The sequence below is a fragment of the Pan troglodytes genome, chromosome 13, assembly GCF_028858775.2.
Source record: "Pan troglodytes isolate AG18354 chromosome 13, NHGRI_mPanTro3-v2.0_pri, whole genome shotgun sequence".
NCBI classification, from domain to species: Eukaryota; Metazoa; Chordata; class Mammalia; order Primates; family Hominidae; genus Pan; species Pan troglodytes.
This window is the reverse complement of record NC_072411.2, coordinates 35604592-35619761: the sequence shown is the minus strand read 5'-3', so window position 1 is coordinate 35619761 and position 15170 is coordinate 35604592. Positions and strand designations below refer to the sequence as shown.

The 15170-nt window shown below is 41.0% G+C and overlaps 1 protein-coding gene across 6 annotated transcripts in view; it reads left to right on the top strand.

The window, feature by feature from the left end:
* Positions 1-15170, top strand: part of NCKAP5 (NCK associated protein 5) — a 996333-nt gene that overhangs the window by 105114 nt on the left and 876049 nt on the right. For 2 of the 6 annotated variants that reach the window (XR_010149730.1, XM_054679002.2), the window contains exon 1: positions 1407-1704. The exons of 2 other annotated variants lie outside the window; for them this stretch is intronic. The gene's annotated coding sequence lies outside the window, so the exon portion shown is untranslated. Of the gene's footprint in view, positions 1-679; positions 1705-15170 lie in introns of those variants that run through there. 2 more of the 6 variants (XM_016949719.4, XM_016949716.4) reach the window with 2 other exon arrangements.

Genomic DNA, 15170 nt, shown 5'->3' with positions numbered 1-15170 from the left:
CTGTACTTGTAAAATCTTTAGGTACATCTAATTTACTTTCTCTTAACATGGGGCTCATTGAATACCCATCAGTGACATACACAATTTGTGTTGCCTTTAACTATTTCCCACATGAAAGTAGCATATATTGGGGTCTTGGGACCCTACTAAATCAATAACCAATTGCTACTCTTTGAGGAAATAATTTTCAGACATGCAATGAGCATCTGCTGGGGGTAGTGAGATGTGAGGTCATTGTTTTCCAAGGCCAGGGAGAGAGCTTAATCTAAACATACACTCCATGCCACAGAATCAGCTAACCTTGTTCCTGCCTCCACCCTCAATGCTCACCCCCCACCTCCCACATTTCTGTTTAGGATTCACTATGGCAAGTGATTTAGGTATAAACAAATAACACTTACAAGGCAGCCCTCAAAGACCTTTCAAACTGAGTTGGGGAGACAGAACACAGATGGCTAAAAAACAAACTAAAAATACTAGTCAGTATATAAAAAGCAGCAAGTAAATATAAATAGTAAGCATCGTTATAGCAGTCCAGAGGAAGGAAGGAAAACAGTGGGCTGGAGTGTTCGCGCTTTGTGGCAGAGACTAGGTGTTGGATCTGTGGAATTTCTCTAGGTGGGGGCTAGGGGTTGGAGGGGAGATAACTGTAAAAACTATAAGAACCAATGGACAGAAGAGAGATTCCATGAGAGAGTGGAAAATAGGGGAGAAAGGGCCCATTTTTATTTTGATAGTTGTAAGTGAGTGGGATTTACAGTGTTCTGTGAGATTATTAGAAAGACTTGGCACAGATTCTTATTTATTTGTTTTTTGGAGTGTCGGGGGTGGTGCAGGTGGGTGGTTAAAATTTTAAGAATCAGAAGAAAGCCTCCAGCACTCTTCTCAGGAAAAGAAAAATTGCATATTTGCAAATGCACACAAAATGTTGCTGTGATTTCAAGGATCCCTTCCTTCTACTCCAAGCTGAGACACTAGAATGTATCTAAAAGGAGTTGCACCCAAGACAATCTATCTAGGAAAAATGTCAGCCAGGTGTATATATCACAGTAAAAGTAATTAAGCAATGTAAGACACAACCAGTATTCATATATTCATGAATCATCAGGCTCTGAAGTTGACTCGAAACAGGTGGGTAAACAATTTGGTAGGGCTGTGCTGGTACTTCAAACTTTTCCTCCAGGTCTCCAGCTATTCCAGTGTAAGCTGGTGGAGGCGATTCTCTGTCTTTTTCAGACCTGAAAGAAGCCATCCTCTCAAAAATGTGAATCAATGGGATTATTTACGCATGTATAACTGGAATCCACTCCAAGATGCCGATTTTGCTGCAGAAGAGATACTCTTCCTCCCCACCCCCTCCTTTCTTTTTGACAGTCAGTTAATAAAGACTCAACAATAAGCAGCTGCCAGTGATGTCATTTGGGACTTTGTCCACGGAGCTTGTATTTACAAGCTCGAAGCAACTACGGAGCCGCAGCCCAGGGAGCAAGTCTCCGCAAACTTGCTCCGCATTCACGGCAGGACTTCCCAGCCGCTGTGGATGTTCAGGAAAACCGAGTCTGTTCTGTTAGCGTGGCCTTTGAATGCTTCAAAAATAAACAGAGGATAACCAACCGCGGGAGGAAATTTTTAGCTGGAGAGAGTTGTAGTTCCTGTGTCTGTCTCCAGGACTGTGATATGTGTTGACTGAAGAGCTAACTACAAGTAAGACTGTTGGGATTTTTTTTTTTAAACTCTTGTAACAGTTTTTCTTATTTATACAGCTTGTTTTCCTTCTAAAGTGAGATGATGATGTTTACATATTTCTCCAGGTTCTTTCGGCTGTCACAGCAAGTATGCGTTTGTTCTAAGTAACTATAGGGCCCTAAAGTGGACTGGAATTAGGGGTAGAGGACCCCTTGTCTCTGAGAACAAATACCAGGATGCAGATGATAAGGAGATACTGAATGGCTAATCCTCATTTGCCTCTGCAGGGAGGTCAGGTTTGGTTTTTCATTTGTTTTGTTTTTGTTTTTTAAAGAGATACAACCAACCAAAAAAGTATTAGGCTGATCTAGAAAGTTTAGCAGACAACTATGAAGGCTATTTTTTCATGAACTGGTACACTGCAGGGAGAACCCACTTTTTGTCTCTGATTCTTTCTGTGGTTTATGGATTTCTAGTGTGTGGATGTTGATATTTATGGTCTCTCGTCCCCTCCTACCTATACTCTCTCCCCAAACACACACACACACACACCACACACACACACACACACACACACACACACACAGGCTCATTCATCCTCAGGAATGTGTATGTATCAAAAAATATTTTGAAATTGAAACTGTTTCTATTTGGATTCTTTTCACATTGAGTATCTGGAGAAATGTTCAATGTTCTGACTTGTCTTCTGAGTTGGAACCCAAGTTAATGTACTACTGAAAAAGGCAAACTTTGACACGGAGCTAGATCGGTATACAAAATCCACATGTTCTCTTTTGCCTGCCTCAGGGCTCTTTAAAACTCTCCAGATATTCTCTGGGATTTAAATAGGAAGAGTGAGCTTCATGTATGCCGCCAGCCTGGACAGGAACTTCTTATCCCACCTGCACCGGCTGGCCCGTGAGCTATTCTCTGTTGCCACCCGGGAGTTTTGCTTAAGAGCCCAGTGAAAAATTGTCTTTCTGTCCTTCAAGCTACCAGCTCTGCTCCTCAGTGCCTGCAGTTCAGCCTCTTGCAACCAGTAGCAAATCCCAGCTGATTCCTGCCCTCTAGACCTGACAGCCCAGCCCGCTGCACGGATTGGCAAGAAGTGGCTGTTAGCCTGTTAGCTCCGCACGTGAACCCCATGACTCACTCAGGAGCCTGGCTTGCTCCTGAATTCAGCTGCTCTGTCACCAGCCCAGAAACATGGTGACAGCCTTCACTACCTTTTCCTTGTCTCTAGTCTCAGAATTGTGAGAAGCCAGTGTCAAAAGGCCTCAAAATATTTGACTGTTTTCCAGGGAATCCTAAGGTGGGTAACATCCTGCCTCTTTGTCAGCTCCATTTTTTTCCATCAGAACACATTAGGCTTAGATATGTTTTGTGTATTAGAGCTCAGTGCTCTTTGCAATTCTTTGCTTAAAATAAGGGACTTGCTGCTAAAACAGATTTCAAACTATTCATCAAAGTTTATCCTTTCACAGAAGAAAACTTGGGGCACAAGGAAGAGAAGTGATTGTCCAGGAGCACCCAGTAAGATGGTGGCAAAGCTACAACTAGAAACTGAGCTTCCTGTGTTCATTCCAGCATGTGTCCCACTTCTCAAGTTCTTAAATATTGAAAAAGAAATGGGACCCACACACGGTTCCTATGCCTTCTTGTAGGAACAGGGCTATGTGCAGGTGTACAGATGAAGGTGGTCTGGCAAAGAGAGAACATTCCTGTTTTGTCTTTGGCTCTCGTTACATTTCTTAAGGTGTCTGTTCCTCATTGTTTTCACTAGCAAACCAAAGGGAACTCTGTGATTATTTTACAGATAATTGCCTAAAAGCAAATGGAGCAGCCTCAGCAGTTGAAATAGCTCAGAAGGCATTTTGCACTGGGTACAGGTTGGGATACCTGAGGTGATTCCCAACTCTGATACTCAGTGTTTGTGCTTTACTTCCAAGTCTCAGACTTCTTCTTATGGCCACAGCTTGCTTTGCTTTTCCTCTTTTGGGCCCCTCTTTCCAGTGGAACCTTCTCTTCACTTTTTCATTGATTCCTCCTTCCCACTTCATTCTCTCACTGCAGCCTGGACCTCAGTTTCCAGTATTCAGCTAGATCGCATACACCCATCCATTACCCTTCTCTCTGGAGCCTTCCTTGTCCCTGACATTCCTACCTAGGGGCGGGGGGCCTTCCTGGACTCTCCTGGTCCAAGTGGTGATTCACTTGTTTCGACTGTCATGGTATCTTGTGCCATTTTTTGCCCTGGGATCTGGAGCTCTTTGCCATGGTGTTAAATACCCCTTTCCGTCGAAAGCAAGGGCTGCTTGCTATATAATACTTCTTATAGCTACAGCACTAAGCACAGAGTAGTTATTCAATGTATTATGCTAAATAAATGAATGAATTAAATATCCATTTTCCTGCTGCAAACACCCAAGCCTCAGGACTTGGTTGGCAAAATTACCACATTACTGTGCTGATTGGCTTTAAATTCTTCTTCACTGTGGTTGAAGGCCCTTGATGCCAGACGTCTGACCATGAAGACGGGGATATTCTTGATGTGATGCCTGGCTGTCTTCCCTGGCTCATTTCACTCTACTCCACAGTGTGGACTTAGAGCTGTCTTGGGGATTCTGGGCCTGATGGCTAATCAGGGTCTTCACTATGCAGCACAGCACAGTGACTGAAGACTTGGACTCTGGAACTGGGCTGCCCAGGCTCAAGTCCTGCTTCTGCCACTTGCCGGCTTTATGATCCTGGTTAATTCACTTAACTTTTCTATTTCAATTTCTCCTCTTTAAAATGTGGATAATGAGAGTGTCTCCTTCATGGGAAGATGGAGAAGGATTAGATATCTTAATGTAGCTAAAACAATAGGCACAATGCTAGGCATACATTAAGTGCTAATGAGTATTAGCTACAGTTATTATTTATCTTGCTGTTGCCCACGTCCCACCCCAGACTTACTGAATCATGACCTCTAAGGTGGAATTCAGGTCCAGCCATGGTTAAAAAGTTACTCAGATGATTTCGATGGGAATTACTGGCCTAGCTACCAGAAGCTGCTCTCTATTACTGAAATATGCTGGGCTTGTATGTTCTTCAGCACATCTGCACCTTTGTACTCCTGCAGCACCTCTCCACACACTCAGTTTATCCTCCATATCTTGCATGCACCTCCTGTCCTGTGAGCAGCTTTTCACATCCCAGTCACCGCAGGTAGGTGTCCCTGTGCACCCTGGAACTCTGTCCGCATTGGTTCACTGTGCTTCTGTTCCCCTCTTCAGCCTCTGTGTCTCACGAGGGCACACCTGCCAACTGACTCCCCAAACTTAGCACCATGCATGACACTGCCCTTAGGGAATTACTTGTTGAGTAGACGGATGAATACTGCTCACTGAATGCCTTCATTTCTACTTGACTCCTGCCCTGTGCCTACCCCTTTCCCACGGTGGCACCTGTGAGCCTTGCTTCACTCTTGAGTCCCAGCTTTGCCTGTGCTCCTCCCTCAGGTGGTGTCTCCCTCCCTACTTAAGAGAGAAGACTGCGGTCCTGCATTCTGAAATCCTTCCACGTTCCTTGGCTTCATCTGACAACGTTCCCTGCTCCATCTCCCCTCTTACTTCTCTCAGATGAAGAAACAGTCACACCCCATGGTATTCTATCTAAACTCTGTTGGGATGCTTACACTGCATAGCCCCATTTTAAAAGTATTTCTTTACCTTCCGCTGCTGCCACTAGATTCTAGTGAATTTGAGATAGAATCGTTGCCAAATTTGAGTTGTCAAATTTGTAATCTTAAGTGTAGTTTGTAATCTCAGCACCTGGCACACAATGCGTTCTCAATAAATGAGAAAAATGTATGGATACATGGTTGATGGGCACAATAAAAACAGATTTAAAATGTTTTCTTCCAACATCAATCACTATTGAGTGGTTACTGTATACCAGGCACATTTTCAAGCTCTGTGCTCATGCTATCTTATTATGATCATTGTATTCATTGTCCAAGCAAAAATACTGATGCTCAGAAAGGTTAAGTAATGTGCACAAGTCACATGGGTGGATAAGAGGCAGAGGCAGGATTTGAGCCCACAGCACATACTTTTTTTTTTTTGAAATGGAGTTTCACTCTTGTTGCCTAGGCTGGAGTGCAATGGCACGATCTCCACTCACTGCAACCTCCGCCTCTCAGGTTCAAGTGATTCTCCTGCTTCAGCCTCTTGGTTAGCTGTGATTACAGGTGCCTGCCACCACACCCAGATAATTTTTGTATTTTTAGTAGAGATAGGGTTTCACCATGTTAGCCGGGGGGGTCTCAAACTCCTGACCTCAAATGATCCACCTGCCTCAGCCTCCCAAAGTGCTGGGATTACAGGTATGAGACACTGCACCCAACCCCACAGTGCATACTCTTAACCTTTCATTTTACCGCTTTCTGGATATAGAGGCTTCATGAGCCTCACATTCACCCACAATGACGTTTTGGTCATTCACATCTGCCCCGATTGACTGCAGTGGCAGAGCAGTATAGCAGATTAATACTTCCACCCATTCAAACTGGCAATTCACATTTTCTAGTCTTTCCAAAGTGTCTAACGTCAATGCGCAGTCCTTTACTATTTTTATTTTTCCTTTAATCTCAGATCTGAATCTTTTTTTTTTTTTTTTTTTTATGGAGTCTTTCTCTGTCACCAGGCTGGAGTGCAGTGGCATGATCTCGGCTCACTGCAACCTCTGACTCCCTGGTTCAAGCTATTCTCCTGCCTCAGCCTCCCAAGTAGCTGGGATTACAGGCATGTGCCACCACACCCAGCTAATTTTTGTATTTTTAGTAGAGACAGGGTTTCACCATGTTGGCCAGGATGGTCTCAATAGCCTGACCTCGTGATCTGCCCACTTCGGTCACCCAAAGTGCTGGGGTTACAGGCGTGAGCCACTGCGCCCGGCCAGACCTGAATCTTTTTGTAGAGTAGCCCAAGTTTATGGTTAAACATCAAGATTATTTACATTCTTGGTGTGGGTTTTGGTAGGCCTAGTAAAGTTTGGTCAGGAGTGTAATCCAGGGATTAGATACAAAGAAAAAATTGGAAATAATGGTTGGCCATTTGGTTGGTCCCTAAAAATGGTAACCTAAGGAAATGGTAGCATTTTGTGAAAGTGGATTTAAATAGCCAGAAGGGTTTAGTCTGAACACTCTGGCAAGTCATGGACCCAGTTAAGCACAAAGTACCTTATAGCCTTCTTTTTCTCCAGTTCTCTAACTCTACAAGGTTTAAAGCCTTTGGAATTTTGGATTCCCAATTGTCCTTCCTTTATAGATGAAATAATAAATCTCTCAGATACATAGAACATTACCCACACATTTACAATGCCCCAATACATACTTGCCTAATGAAGTGTATCGTGTCAGTTTGGAAGCCTCAATTACACAGGGTACTTCCCCGTAGTTACATAAATTAATCTTGGTATTTTCAGGGCAAGAAACCAGATCTCTCCTTTTAGAAATCAACTTTACCGGATTAGTGATTCCTTTGAGGAGAATTTGGATGCATTGTAGAAGCCCAGTGGACTGAGTTCAAGAGGAAAGAGGAGAGTCCCAAGCCCATTTTGGAGCATAAACTGGGAATAATAACATGGCAGATAAATATTACGGTGTTGAAAGAAGAGCTGTTAGTTCTGAAATGTGGGAACAAGTGTTACTGTTGAGACGCATGTCTGACAAACCGCTCCATAAAGGCAACTTGCTTCATTTGGCTAATTGAATCTAGAAACACAGAACTGATCCAGGCCAGCCCAAAAGGCATTTCTCAAATGGTTTCCATTGTCAGTGCTAACTGGTTTTGTAGCAACTTAAAAAGTCAAAGTAATACATGCTCATAAATTAGAAAATCCAACAATAGTAAATTGTTTATATATCTATGTATATATATGAATATTAGTACTAAACAATAGCTCTAACATGCTCATATATATAAACATTGAGTATATGTTTCTCTATATGTGTATATATATATGTGTGTGTATATTTATATAAAATCTTACAGTCTCTTGGGCCACCCTCTCTACCCCATTTCTGAGTTTTTTTTTTCTTCAGCTGTTTTTATGTAATATTCCTAAATCATATGTTTCTGTGTGTATGTCAAAGTACTACTTCTTTATTATTATGGTAGATTATAATATATCTTTTTGAGCCTCCCAGAGCATCCCTATTCTTCAATATAATTATATCGCAGTTTTAATTACATGCATAGTGCTTATTTTTGTTTTGATTACAAATATTGTTTACGTTGAGTCAAATCACTTTGATCACATCTTTATGTCAACATTTTTTCCTAAAGTTATTGCCTCATTTTTAATATTTACTTAGTTTTCTAAGACCCTATAGCTGAAGTTTCCCAGTTGCTCCAACAGCCCTTTGACATATATGTCAAATATAATCTCCTTTTAAAACATTCATCTTCTGTGAGTAGTTATATTCTCAAGTCACCATGTTCTCTTTTTGTCAGTTGCCAAGGAGGATAAGTTAATAAGTAGTTGTGCCATATCAGCAACAATTTTAAATGCCTGCCTCCAATGTTTCTTTTATTCTCATTACAGCCAATTACTCATATTTGGGTAAATAGAAACGATCTGGTTTATTGTAGTTGGTAAATAGCAATCATAACTTGGTTTTATAGTCTCATGAATACTCAATACATTTCAATGTAATAAATATCCTTCCTTTCTGAGTACCTTTGACATGTAGTATAGCTTCATCAGAGGAAAGCAAATGATACCTCATGTAATGTTATTTTATGAACCACTAAATGAATGCTCAAAATGACATTTATTTATTTCCTTCCTGATTTTCTCCCCACTTATTCTTTGAGCCTTGAATTATAGAATCAGGAATGTGAGATACTTTGTTATTGAGAGTAGTTAAAACAGTTTACTTAAAATAATGTGAAACTTTGCCTTTAGAGACGGTGTTCATGCAGATTGCCAGTAGAGGGCCTTGTTAAACTAAGTAAAATTTCACATACAGGCCAATTGCCAACAGTTACAGCCACCCTGTTAAAGAAGCTCTTGGTTTTAGGATTCCTGATAAATAGCAGTAAAACTGTGAAAATGGTATTTTAAAGTGCATCTTATTTATTTCTATAAGGAAAAATTAGATATCTTAACTTTTCATTTTCATTGTTTTCTTAAGAGGAAATTGGAGAATTAGAATTGATCATTAATAAGCCATCAACCAAACCAGGGCTGTGGAGGCCTAGTCATAAAATCTCTCTAGGACATTTATTTTGGAGTTGGGGCCCTGGGATCTGAGCCTTTGGGGAACCCAGTATTGACTGTTGAACATGGCGGAGAAAGATGATGGCTCTCTTGACCTAGGCACAAGTTATACTTGCTGCCTACATTTCAGTGAGCCTTACTCTCAACAAAAGTGGGTTTTCTATTCTATGCAGCTGGACAAGAATCTTCTCACTCTATAGTAAGCCCTCACTTTGGACACAGCAAAGAGAAGCTAGACTCCGATTGCTGAGAGCGTGTCATGTTCTCCATCACACCCACTTTCCAGTCAAGGAAACAGTGGTGGGGAGGAGCAGGGTAGTCCAGAGCTGTTCTCTTCCTACCTGCTGGCTTGTTTCCAGCTCCTCTTATTCACCCAAATCTCTCCTTCTGGGGAAGGTTCTCTTCTCCCCACTCTATCCTCCTGGGTACAACTTCTTCTCAGCCTAAAGAACACTTCCTGAGGAAGGCTTTCTTTACTTGTGATGTACTCTGGTAGCTCCATCTCTCTGTTTTTCATAGCACTTATCACCCGTATAATTAAATATATCATCAACTATTTGATTAAGAATATCTCCCCATCTAGGCTGTTATGTTCCACAAAAGCAGAGCCTGTGTCTGTTTTGTTTGAAATTGTAACCTTTGGACCTAGAACAGTGGCTGGCCCACAGTAGGCGTCCATCAAATATTTGGTGAATAGATGAATATACACAAGTTTTCTGGTTTTTAAATTAGTACTTTCTCTTCTCCATTTTTATACTTACGAAAATATTCATGTTTATACCTCATCTGATGGCATTCAAATCTCGTGGCAGTCAAAATGCCTGTGGACTCGGGGCACAAAGCTTGGCATTGGGTTTTATACCTAACTTTCAATAAGTGTGTGAGTACCTCTTTATTCCCCATAGTACAAGAATCAGTATTCATGGCATTTGTCCAATGGGGGCTCTATAGGTATGAGAGCAAATGAATAAGAAAATGGGCAAGGATTTCTTTTATCCTCTTATTGATGAAGACAAGAGGAGTGGGAACAGATAGATGTCTTGAGCTTAGTAATGTGCCTTTTTGTTTCCTACTTTGGGCTAGAGATTTTCTAGAGCCCTGCATGCTGTGAAACATTCTTTTCCTGAGACATCATGGTACATTAGACCAGGATTTGATCTTTGGAGTCAATTAATGCAGACAGTATAATGGAAGGCTTATAACTACAGCTCTTACCCATGTGGCATTTATCCTTGGATATCCCTGGGTTCTGATCTCTGTTCTGAACTCTACTGACTTTGGGCAAGTTATTTAACCTTGTCAGGCATGATTTCCCCATCCATAAAATGTAGTAATTTCAACAGTAGCTGGGTGAGGGGCTCACGCTTATAATCTCAGTGACTCAGGCTGATGTGGGAGGATCACTTGAGGCCAGGAGTTCAAGACCAGCCTGGCCAACATAACAAGACCCCATCTCTAAAAAAACAATTTTAAAAACTTAGCTGGGCATGGTGATGTGCACCTGTAGTCTCAGCTACTCAGGAAGCTGAGACTGGAGGATAACTTGAACCCAAGAGTTCCAGGTTGCAGTAAGCCCTGATTGCACCACTGCACTCTAGGCTGTGAGATTCTTAAAAAATCAACAGCGATTTTGCCCAGTATTTATTAAATGTGTATGATGTGTCTGACCCCATTGTGCTTTCTATTCATATTGTCTCATGTAATCCTTAAAACAGCCCACTGAGATAGATGTTATTATTAATCCCATTTTTAGATGCAAAAACCAAGGTACCAAGAGGTTAATATGTTCCAGATTACACAGTAATTATTTGAGCCACATATTTAGATTATATTACCTTCTTACGGGGTCATTGTGAAGAATAAATGAGATAAGCTACCTCAAGTGCCTGTACCAAAATAGACTCACAATACATGTAAGTAGTATTAATACGTTATTAATAATACTATTAATACATATTAATAATACTGTTCTCATTATTGGCTCTTATCATTGAGGATGACGTAGGCCCTTGTACTTCAGTGACTGTCTTAGGGCAATGAGAGAGGTGAGGACAGCACTGTGTGTCCCAGGTTTAGGAAGTTGTTTAATCCTAATGTCAAATGTCAACAGTTCCCTTTACTCAGTATTTTGGCACAAATGAGTATTTGCCACTCCAAAACAACTACAGAGAACAATGTCCACCCCCAATCCCCTTCTGGGTCATGAGTGCTTTTATTATGTTCCTGCCATATGGGCTTTTTTTTTTTTTTTTTTTTTTTTTTTTTTTTGCTCAGCACATTGCGTCTGTTTATGTGATGCCCCTGGCTTTATCATCTCTGCATTTCGTTTGGCAAAATTGTCAAATCCTGTGGTCTTCTGTGTGTGCGTAGAACTGCTAATTTGAAGTAGAGTAGAAGCAGGTAACGGAGTCAGAAGGGTGTAGGGAGGATGTGACTCCTTCTATAGGGTCTTCATTCAATACCCTTTTTCTGTAGTCCTGGACCATCTTCCCTGGCTGCCCCCTTCCTCTTTCACATCTCTCTGTCTATTCCACCTTATTTCTCAACCTTCTGTCTTCGTTCTTCCCTCTACACCATTTGCATCTCACCTCTCCTATTTTCTCCTCCCTTTTGCTCTTATTCTCCCTCCTCATCTTCATTTATCTCTACTGCTCCTCCTCCTCCTCCTCTCCAGAGCAAAGAAGGGACCATGGTCAGTGTCTCTTAATGAACCAGAGACCAGAGAAAAAGACCACCTCTCCATAATCTTCAAATGCCCTAGGACTTTATTATAATGCTCATCTCATTAAACAAAGAACACATCCACATTACAGGCCAAACGAAAGGGAGACCAAAAGGAGCAAGCAGCATGGTAGAGTGGAGAGTAATCTGAACAGAGAGATTGAACAATTCTATTTGTAAAATCCTGCCATGAGCCAGCTAAAGGACATAGGATCAAGTGTTCCCATCTGCAAAGTGAAGGGGGAGAAGATGAGATGGTCTCAAGGCCGTTTCCAGTGCTGTGATCCTGTTATTCGTAGTCACACAATGATTGCAGCCTGATTCACAACACAGGCAATTATCAAAGCACCAAGGAGGAAAGCCCCCACCTCAGGGCAGTGGGCTCAGGGCTGGGCTGCATGCAAGGGCAGCCTGGGGACCCTGGCAGTGTCTGTGATCCCAGTAGTCCCCTGTTTTCCCAAAGTGCCGAGGTGATTCGTCACTGCACAATGCTGTGTGTCCTCACAACAGATGTTAAAGGATCACCCTTGAAAGGGTGTTTCTCCAAAGCATCTAATTATAACCTCTACAGAAGATTAACAGATGTTATAATTGTCTTTCTCCTTTGATTAAATAGTTTCTGCGTGAGTAGCTTTCTTAGATTTTCCTTCTATGTTTTGTATGATCTTATAAGGGACTGACATGTCTTCAATTTTGTAGAGATAGTTCCTCAACAGGCTTGGTAAGAATCTGCAGACTCATAATTTCATTATCTCTCTCTCTCTTTCGTTCATATGTCTTTTTATACATAGAAAACCTGGGCAGGCGAGGGCTGTGCTTGTGTAGTCTGAAGTATGGTTATAAAGGTGTCCTGGTGGCAGGAATATGAATGTGGCCAAGAAGCTGGCCTCTCTCTTTGCTATTTGTGGAGGTGACTGATGCTTATGAATGTTATCTAGGAAAAGTTGTGCCAAATGGGAAAGGAAATTTCAGCAAACTGTGTACCAACCAAGCATTCCAGGTGCCAAGCGTGCAAATGAGTGTGTATGCAGAGAGAAAAACCGCATTCATGATGTGAATGTCTGAAGATTTCTCTTATGATATTTGTTTTGGAAAGACAAGCTATCGGCCAGGAGCATTATCAGCACCAAAAATATTATTTTCATTTCATTATTTAGAACCTAGAATTCTCTCCATTGCTAGGCATGTGGTTTGTATTCTGTTGCTCATTTATTTTACCCTCTATTGAGCTTATCAGGAAGGATGATACCACTAACTACAGGAATAAGAAGACTTCTTTCTCATTGTCTCATTGTCCAAATGAGTATGTTCCTTCTTGAGAAGAGAAAATTTTAAGGAAGGGTTTCAGACATTGGATGAATTTATGAACAATGAAGATGAGAGGAATGGAAATAAGAAATACTTACTCAGATCTTTTAGAGGGATCTGCTTAATAGTAGTCTCCATCTCTCCATACCCAAACGTCTGTCATAAATCAAGGCAAAGGTCACTCCTCAATCAGCCTGAGGGCAGAGAGCAAAATAAGCAAAATAAAACTTGGCTTCACTGAATACATTAGCATTAAACTTTCATTGAAATAAAAAAGAAAGATTCTTGAATTGGTTTATCAAATAGGTCCTATGTAAATTCAATCTCCACTTTCATCTGCACTTGCTAAGGAAGAGAAGGGAAGATGAGTATTTTCTTAGTGTACAATCTACACTGAATACACATGCTACTGGAAAATCAAAGGGGAAAACATTTATCTTTATGGGTTTCATAACATAGTGGGGAGAAGGAGTTAATCCCACGTGGGGCGTTTAAAGAATACTACACACCAATCAGTAGGATTAAGTTCCAAATGAATGATCAGAGGTTTGACAAATGAAAAGTTTTTATAAGTAGGTGGCTAGAATCATGAACATTCTACAGTCCATATCATATTAGAAATGGCTAAATAAATTAGATTTATTTGGGACATTTGGAAGAGGAAGATGTTTAACCTTTTTTATTGAAGTATAAAATACATACAGATAATTGCACCTAAGTATAAAGCTTGATAAATTTTTATAAACTGAATATACCCATATCACTAATCCTCAAAACAAGAAATATTGCCAGCACCCTAGAAGCCTTCCTCAAATTCCCTTTCAGTCACATTCTCTAAGGTAACTACCATACTGACTTCCAGTGGCTTAGATTAATTTGGCCTTTTGTGTACTTTTATCTAAATGGAATCATACGGTTTCTGTAATTTTGTGTCTGGCTTCTTTCCTTCAAATTACGTTTGTGTGATTCATCTGTATTGCTGTGTTTAATTATAACTTTATGCACATTGTTGTATAATATTCCATTGTGTGACTCTGCCACCATATAGTCTTCCTACTATGGATGGGCATTTGGATATTTTCCAATTTTGGACCATGACACATAGTTCTATTATGAATATGCTGGCACATGTCTCTCATGTCTCTTGGTAAACAAATTGTGCTTGTGTAATTGCTACACATAGCAATAATAGAGTATCTCAGATCTAATGCCCAACAGTCTTTCAAGGGGATTATACCAATTTATACTCCCAGGAACAATATATGAAAGGAAGTGTGGTATTTTAATTTACTCAAGAAAGCAGCACTATGACTAAGAATGGAAGTTAAAGAGAAGTTACTGTGTTCTAATATTAGGAAGAACTTTTGTTCATTTAGAAACAAGGTGAGAACTTATGAAAAAGATTCTTTTCCCTGGAAGTCCTCAGACAATGCTGGAATGGGCTTCCTTGCAAAGGCAGGTGAGCTGGAGGATTCCAAGGCTTTTTTGATCTATAAGCCTTGTATATGCAATATAGTGAGCTCCAGGGAAATTTGAACATGAAAGAAAATGAAGAGGACATTGTGGTGGACCAGATAGTCAGATTGTAGAAGACCAGACTTAAGCCAGAGCAATTACACAGACAGTGCTGACTCTGTGAGTAGACGAGAGCCATTCAAGGAAGGGAGACAGTGGTGGAATTGAGTGAGGTCATAAAAAGAGATAATATGTTAGTCGGTGGAAGAAAGAACAGCATTTTGCATGCAAAAGCAGGTTCATTATAGAGTCCCAATGGAACACAGGGTGAAGCAGTTCATGCTACCGAATGCTTAGAACTAATTATGAGAATTGTAAAGCAAAGCAGAGATGTTTGATCAGCTCTGACAGAGATCAAGTGATGCCCTTAAGATGTCCCGGGGAAAAGTTGTTCCACAGGGAGGTGGCCAAATAACACCAAGACAACAAGAACACTTTCAAGGTTGCAGAAAGGGTAACCTTTCTGCAAGATTCTTTGGTAGCTATGCAGTGCTTCAACTTCTGCTCTCATCTCCTCCACACCTAGATACCTCTGACTTGTAACTTCAGTTCATGTGTGACTTCAGTTTCCCCCCTTGCCTTGGAACAACTCCTGGTACGTCTTCACAGCTGATTTCTTTTATAGGGACCCCAATCACCAGCCCATGGTACCTGATATTGACCAAGCACCC